This window comes from Phyllostomus discolor, chromosome X (genome assembly GCF_004126475.2).
Source record: "Phyllostomus discolor isolate MPI-MPIP mPhyDis1 chromosome X, mPhyDis1.pri.v3, whole genome shotgun sequence".
Taxonomy (NCBI): Eukaryota; Metazoa; Chordata; class Mammalia; order Chiroptera; family Phyllostomidae; genus Phyllostomus; species Phyllostomus discolor.
The window spans coordinates 78,808,143-78,817,246 of NC_050198.1; positions in this window are offsets into that span (position 1 = coordinate 78,808,143).

Consider the following 9,104-nt stretch of genomic DNA (forward strand, 5'->3'; position numbering starts at 1 on the left):
TTTAGGAATATATATTGTAGGCAGGTTTATAACAGAGAATTAATAATCATGTTTGAATTTTAGAAAAATCATTCTAAATTCCAGATGGGGGCAGGTTAGAGGAAAGAGATTAAGAGATGTATCACAGAGTCCAAAGTGTCAAGTACTTGCCTGGAGCTGTCCAGTGGCTGAGACAAACTACCAATGAAGGAGAGTGGAGCTCAATACTGATGAAAATAAGAGAAAGGAAAAAATAAAACAATGTGAAGAGGAAATGAAACATGAAAGGAGAAAATAATAATGCTAAATTTGAGTTAAAATTAAGTGTTTACTATGTACTAGGCACAGCATTGAATGTTTTATTCATGTTATCTCATTGAATCTTTTCAACAACCAGATGAAGTAAATATGACTATCCATTTGGATAGCTGGATAATCTATTGCAGAATCAAATAGATTGCCTCGCTCAGGGTCATATAAGAAGTGACTGATGAAAGCAGAATTCCAATCTCCATTCTTAACTACTTCTCTAGAGAGAGCAAGAATGACACAAAAAGCACAAAAAAGAAACTGACACAATAGAGGAAAAGGAAGGAAACAAAAGGAAATGTGAAGGGAAGTAAAATTTAAGAAAGGAAATGGCAAAAGTGAGGCAGGTTATATTATTCAATAATACTGTTATATACAAACACTAGAAAAATATTTCTTTAAACCTTGCCTTTAAGTATCTGTCTATGATACCAAAGACTGGTGACCAATGGCATAAGTGAATACTTCCCTGACAGGTATCCAATGATGTGCATCTGAATCCAGGTCCAACTATTATTAGGCTAACCCATATTAAAGAGCAACATTTAAACATATTTTTCACCCATGAAAACATAATCCTAATAGCTTCCCACCATACTAACTTTAAAGTGAAATATATTCTTAAGCAAAGTTCATTTCCTTACTTTCAAATCTTATCATTCTAAGTATTCTTACCACCTTACACAGGGAAGCTGGACTTATGTCAAGCTTCAGTGACTGTCAATCAGCCTTTATGAGCTCTTAAGAAGTAGTTCTCAAGTACATCAGCCTAGTTTTAAAAGCCAAGGTGTGGTAAACACTAGAAAATGTACACCTATTTTTATCTTATTTTTGCTTTGGGTAGTAGATATGGTGGAAGAACAGAGAGTTGTCAGAGTATTCAATAAATTGAAATAGAACCTGGGGGCGGGGATCATTGAGATGCACATGTTTCTCTCATTAGGGCTGATAACAATGTGTTATTAAATGGTAACTGCATTGGAGCTCACTTCAATCTTGTTTCATAGATCTCAAAAAGGAAGTTATTTTAAAACTTCATATCAGTTAACAAGTTAGTTAATAAAAACTTTTTCTCCACAGAGAAGATTGCTATCTCCTTGGATAGACTGTATTTTTAATTACACAAAATGATCTCTAAGTAAAGCTACAAGGAGCTGAATCTTTGCACCAGACAATCACCTCTGTTGTTTTGCATCCAGTAGCCTTTAAGAATCCTTATTTTTGAGGGCTTTCATTTCCTTTAATACTGGCAAAATGATGATGGAAAGACAGATGAAAAATCAAGGTAGGATGAATAAAAGCAAACTGCTACACATTTGATTTTTTTCCTGGTCACCAGAAGCCAATCAAAGGAGAAGAAAAATCTCTCCTGGCAGATATAAATTACATTCTTTAGTGCTTTTTCTTTTTAAATAAACTATCTTCTACTGGGGAAGGATCTTGTATTCAATATTCAACATCAGTGTTTTAAAGCTAGAAATAACTTTAGACATTATTTAGTTTTATACTTCATTTCATAGAAAAAAATTTGGAAAGGATATATATATATATAAAGTATATAATATTTTGATCTTAACTCTTATGTTATATACGGCAGTGTCCATTTTCTTATGTGCATATCCTGTCTTTCCAGCTACATATAAGTAACTACCACATCTATCTTAAATATCGTGCACATAGAAAGCATGGGGCATATGTTTGATCATGAGGAAGGTAATAATGAATACAGAAACAAAATCAAGCTTGGCAGGTTGACAAGGTAATATTACATTACGACAACCTCATTGGTTCTACCTATAGGCTTCTACTGACTGATGATCAGGAAAGGCCTGATTTGGGCCTTTCCTGCTAGCAGTGTGGGATATATACTTTGATTCAAATTTTTAGCAAACTTCCTTTTTTAATACACTAAGCTGTTCTTATAATAACTTTATAATAAATGTTGCCTGATGGCTTCATTGAAAAAGATTAAAGATTCAATAACTTGGGGGTTTTCAGCCAGGAAAACTGGCTTTAATACCAAACGGTAGTAGTTTGACCCTTGACCTCTGACTCCACTGCAGAAGTGTGGTTGGTGCCCACAAGAAACAAGTTATCTCCACTTGTATCACAAGAGAAAACTGAGAACTCCAGCAATTTAAGTCATCAGTTCTTCACTGCATACCTCCTCTCTGCCAGTCACTATGCCATGTGCTATGGAAGATACAGAAGTGAAAAAGACCCAGACCTTGTCTTTGAGGGTCTCTCACACACTAGTGGTGACAGGCTGGTAAATAAGAAACAAAGACTAGAAGCAGAGTAATATCAATGTCAAATAAGAGTACCAGCAATATGCTATGGGTACATGTAGAAGTAATTCCTTTTACTTAGAGTCAGGAAACCTTCAATGATCAGGGAAAATTTCATCTGAGACTTAGAGAATAAGCATATTTCACAGGTAATGTTTAGGGAGAAGGGAAAGAGAGAAGAGTATTCTAGAGTGAACAGTAAGAACAAAGGCCTGTAGATAAGAAATTTGCAGACATATTTTCATGAGACTTCAGTTTGTTGTTAGGAGCAGTAAGAAGGTAAAACTGAAAAGGCAATCAGAGACCCTAACATGGAGAAGTTTAAGTACATGGCTAAATAATTTGACTTTAATTTTTAGAAATGTTGGATCATTTAAGAATTTTGATCAGAGAAATGGCAGAAGTAGAATGGTGCACTAAGAATTGTAATCTGGCATTATTGTGTAGAATGGAAGGAAAAGCAGAGGCTAATGGCAAAAAGACTGTTTGGGAAGCCGTTATGATGGCAAACAAAATAATACTATCTGGGCAGGGTTGTGATAAGTAAAATCTATCTCTGGAGTACTTCCGTAAGTACCCACAGAGCACCTCACTGACCTTTGCCAGCCCCTACCAATAGCTTTCTTAATATTTGTCTATTCCCTAAAGATCCTGCTAGATGAACAGGAGGAAAGGTGAAATGAGTTAATTATTGAAATTCCAAACTTAAATATATGTGAGAAAACATACTTCCTCACTATACTATAGCCAGTATGTTCATTAAAAAAGAATCTCATAAAAACAAAGGCTAAACCCTGGCTGGCGTAGCTCAGTGGATTGAGTGCGGACTGGGAACCAAAGTGTCCCAGGTTCGATTCCCAGCCAGGGTACATTCCTGGGTTGCAGGCCATAACCCCCAGCAACTGCACATTGATGCCTCTCCCTGTCTCTCTCTCCCTCCCTCCCTCCCTCCCTCCCTTCCCTCTCTAAAAATAAATAAATAAAATCTTAAAAAAAAAAAAAACAAAGGCTAGATGTCTACAATCACCATGAGCCAAAGTGAGGCTGTAGTGGCTCAACTTCGTTACAAGTAGGTGTTCAGGCATAGACTTACAAACACAAGTTGTGCCAAGTATGTTACAGACTTTAGATGATTCCCCAGAGTGCAGGCGAATCAGTAAGAAAAAGGAAATTATTTACAAGTTGTGCTTTTGTATTCTTTTGTTGTCCTAAAGTAAACATTTATTTCACTAATATATTCCAGTGGAATTAAAGACATTTAAGGGGAAAAGTGTTTCTGTAATTTTTATGCATGTTTGAATCTGCCAATTCTTGCATTTCTGAGTGAGGATTCAAACCAGAAATGATTCTTATCACCTCCAACAAGTAAATCAAACTGATTTACAAATTTCCCTATGTTCTTCTCATGCTCTTCTATTATAGGCATGATCAATTCCAGTTGCTCTGAGGCCAGAGTAAAGGTGAACTTCAATAATAATAGGGGTGGAATTATTTCATTAATATTGCTACAGGTCATTCCATCTTCTGAATAGGTGGGAAGGAAAATATTTGAGGTACAGCTGCCTTCAGGAAGCATTATGTTTCACAACGGCTTACATTGCTTATGTGGGGCATTAGAAAAATCAGTCAGTTACAATTTGTTTGCAAATCTGTTGTTTCCTTGTTTGCTTCTAAGAAAACACACCACCATCTGTCCCACTGGTCTTAAATCAAATCCTGTCATTGTAGCACTAGCACTCTCTGCTTCTTTATATTCTGTTTTCTGCTTTAATCTTTGAAGAAGTTCAAGGGTTGTGCTTTCAGACACTATAGTCCCCATGAATTCCACACAACCCCAACCATTTTAAAAAGACAAATACATATATTTACACTCCATATGTCACTGATATAGACTACAATGTGAATGATGCTGCCTGGAGCTGTATATAACACTGAAGCCCAGTAATTACACCTACCATCTAAGACTTTGATCTAAAAACAAAAAGGAATTATGTAATGGTTACTATTGGCAGCCCTTTGTCACCTTCTTTATTCTTCTTTCTCCTTGCCATCTGTTTTCCTCTGTACCAAAGACAATGCTCTGTGCTGACCAAAATCTATGCTCTTATCTTCTTGAATACACTATTATACTATACTTTCCAAGCCCCTTGCATCTACATGGGGCCATGTAACTAATTCTCAGGTATGGGCATAAGTGATTTAGATCACCTCTGGGACAAAGATCTTAAGAGTGAATTCACATTCTGTGTCCACTCCCTTTAGATGCCAGAAATATGCCAGAAGATACTAAGGCCAGACAAAAGGTGAGTAACACTGAAGCCCTGCAAATGCACATGGCCTCCCAGACCTTGGTCTGAAAACAAAAGTAGATCATGTAATGGTTATTATGGGCAGTTCTAGATAGAAAGAGGTTCAGACCTTGATGACTGAATGGAGCACAACTCTCCTACAGTACTATAATGGAGAGTGACATGAAAAAGACATATACTTTGAACATGTTATGCCAATGAGATGTGGGGATTTGGGTTATACCAGTTACCATAAGCTGATTTATATACCTTTCCAATGATTTCAGACTTAACCATGATCCTAACTTCTCAGGGCATTCTACAACAGATCCCAACCCAAGCCAGACCCTTCATCCTCCAATTAAAGTATTTGTGCTCCCAGTCCTTTTCTAATAGAACTCTGTTCTCTGTGAGCTGAGACTTTTTGATCAAGTAACCCAGAATCTCATGTAATAACTGCTAATGTATGTCAGTTCCTTTAGAGGTATGGGGTCTGGATAAGGATAATGTTCAGGATGGTTCATGTTTGTCACAGTGTCATTTGGTATCCAGTGAGAATACTAGAGTCAGAAAATAGGGGAAGACCTAATGGTTTTGCCAGTTAGAAATGCTAGACTGAGAATTCTATGAAACCAGGAACTAGGTCTACATTTAAAATAAGGGAAAACTGAGTTCAAACCAAATGGGATACCTTATAACTATGATATCTTAGATAAATTGTTTCTCTGGGTTATAGTGTCTCATTTTAAAAACAGAAATTATAATATTAACTTTTATTTTGGTTTAAACACTAAATGAAAATGGGTATTCAAAATGGTTACCAAATGGCTTAGCATATAACAATCACACAGTAAAAGGTGATTATTATAATAGGATGCATATCATGTTAGAACTAGTCAACACCATGACATTATTTTATAGACCTCATGTACAGATAGAGAACAGGAGGCCCAGAGAAATATGAGGACATATTTTTTTCTTCTCTGAAAACTCAGCCCCAAATAAACTAGTTCCATGAAAGCTTTAGTATAAACAACTTAACCCTACACCTAAAAGAACTAGAAAAACAGCAGCAAAGCCCAGAACAAATAGAAGGAAGGAAAAAAATCAAGATCATAGCAGAAATAAATGGCAGAGAGAATAAAAACAATTCAAAAGATTAAAAAAAAAATCCAGGGACTAGTCCTTTGAAAAGTAAACAAAATTGACAAACCTGTAACCAGACTCATCAAGAAAAAGGGAGAGAGGACCCAAATAAATAAAATCAGAAATGAAAGAGAAGAAATTACAACTGATACCACAGAAATACAAAGAATTGTAAGAAATTACTACGAACAACTGTATGCCAAGAAATTTGACAACCAAGGAAAATGAACAAATTTCTAGAAGCATATAACCTTCCAAAACTAAATCAAGAAGAAGCAGAAATCCTAAATAGACAGATAACAACTAGTGAAATTGAAGCAGTAATCAAAAAGCTTCTGACACACAAAACCCATGGATGGGATGGCTTCGCAGGTGAATTTTACCAAACATTCAAAAAATTAACATCTATCCTTCTCAAACTATTCTAACATATTCAAGAAGAGGAAAGACTCCTAAACTCTTTTTATGAAGCCAGCACCTATCCTAATTCCAAAACTAGGTAAAGACACAACAAAGAAAAAAATTACAAACCAACATCTCTGATGAACATAAATGCTGAAATTTTCAACCAAATCTTAGCAAACCAGATTCAGCAATAATACATCAAAAAGATCACACACCATGATCAGTTAGTATTTATTCCAAGGATGTAAAGTTGGTATAATATCTGCAAATCAATAAATGTGATACATCACATAAGCAAAACAAAAGACAAAAATCACATGATCATACCAATAGATATGGAAAACAGATTTGATAAAACCTAGCACCCATTTGTGATAAAAACACTCAGTAAGTGAAAATAGAGGGGGCATTCCTCAACATAATAAAAGCCATGTCTGAGAAACCCAACTGCCAACATCATACTCAATGGGAAAAACCTAAAAACATTTCCTTTAAGATAGGGAACAAACAGAAGTGTCCACTTTCCCCAATCTTAATCAAGATAGTACCAGAAATCCTAGCCACACCACAGCAATCAGACAAGAAGAAGAAATAAAAGGCATACAAATTTGAAAGAAGGAAGTAACACTGATATTATTCACAGACATTATGACATTGTACATAGAAAGCCTTATAGGCTCCACCAAACAACTACTCCACCTAATAAATTAATTTGACAGAGTAGCGGGATGCAAAGTCATATTCAGAAATCAATGGCATTTTTATATACCTATAATGAACTATCAGAAAGGGAAACTAATAATCCCATTTATTATTGCAACCAAGAAAATAAAGTAACTAGGAATAAATTCAATCTAGGAGGTGAAAGACCTGTATTCAGAAAACTTTATGACACTGAAGAAAGAAACTGAGGAACATACAAATAAGTGGAAACATATACTGCGTTCATGGATTGGAAGAATTAACACCATTAAAATGTCCATACTATTCAAAGTAATATACAGATTCATTGCAACTCCTATCAAGGTACTAATGACATGTCAAGATATTCTGGCTGATGTGGCTAAGTGGACTGAGTGCCAGCCTGCAAGCCGAGGGGTCACCAGTTCGATTGCCAGTCAGGGCATGTGCCTGAGTTGTGGGCCTAAACTCTGGTTGTGGGTGTGTGAGAGGCAACCACACATCACTGTTTCATTCCCTCTCATTCTCCCTCCCTTCCCTTCTCTCTCAAAATAAATAAATAAAATATTTTTAAAAAGATACTAATGGCATATTTCACAGAACTAGAATTAAATGTTCCAAAAATTTATATGGCACCAAAAAAGACCTGAATAGCCTCAGTAATCTTGAAAAAGAAGAACAAAGTTGTAGAGATCATAATACCTGATATCATACTATACTACAAGTCCGCTGTAATCAGAATAGTCTGGTACTGGCATAAGAACAGACACAGATCAATGGAACAGAATAGATAACCCAGAAATAAACCCATGTCAATACAGCCAGTTAATATTTGACTAAGGTGACAGAAGCATAAAATGGAGTAAAAATACCCTGTTCAACAAATGGTATTCAGAGAACTGGACTGGTACATAAAAAAAAATTAATAAATAAAATAAAAAATTAAAAAAAAAAACCTAGACCACCAACTTCCACCATACACCAGAAAACTCAAAATGGATAAAAGACTTAAACATAAGCTGTGAAACCATAAAAATCCTAGAAGAAAACATACGTAGTAAGATTTCAAATATCTTGCACTGCAATGTGTTTGCCAATATATCTGCTAGTGCAAGAAAAATAAAGAAAAACAAACAAACAAACCAATGAGGCTACAACAAATTAAAAAGCTTCTGCACAACTAAAGAAACCATCATCAAAATGAAAAGAAAATCAACTGCATGGGAGAACATATTTGCCAATGATATATCACACAAGGGTTTAATCTCCAAATTATGTAAAGAACACAAGTGAATCAATAGCAGGAAGACAAACAATTCAATGAAAAAAAAAAATGGAAAAAGGACCTGAACAGACAGTTTTCCAAAGAGGACATACAGATGGTCAAAAGATATATGAAAAGATGCTCAATGCCAGTAATCATCAGAGAAATGAAAACTAAAACCACAGTGAGATATCACCTCATGTTTGTCAGAATGGCTATCATCAATAAATCAACAAATAGCAAGTGCTGGCTAGGCTGTAAAGAAAAGGGCACCTACTGCACTGTTGGTGGGAATTCAGACTGGTGCACCCACTGTGGGAAACAGTATGGAATATCCTCAAAATTTAAAAATGGAACTGCCTTTTGAAGCAGTGATTCCAGTGCTGGGAATATGCTGAAAGAGTCCCAAAACACCAATTCAAAAAATTTGTACACCTCTATTTTCATAGCGGTGCTATTTACAATAGCCAAGATTTGAAAGTAGCCTAAGTGTCCATCAGTAGATGAAAGGATTAAAAAACTGGTACATCTACACAATGGAATACTATGCAGCAGAAAGAAGAAACTCCTATCCTTTGCGACAACATGCATGGAACTGGAGAGTATTAAGCTAAGTAAAATAAGCCAGGCAGTGAAAGACAAATACCATATGATCTCACTTTTAAAGGACTATAATGAGCTAAATAAACCAATAAGCAAAATACAACCAGAGGCACAGAATCCTGGAACAGACAGGTGTAAGAG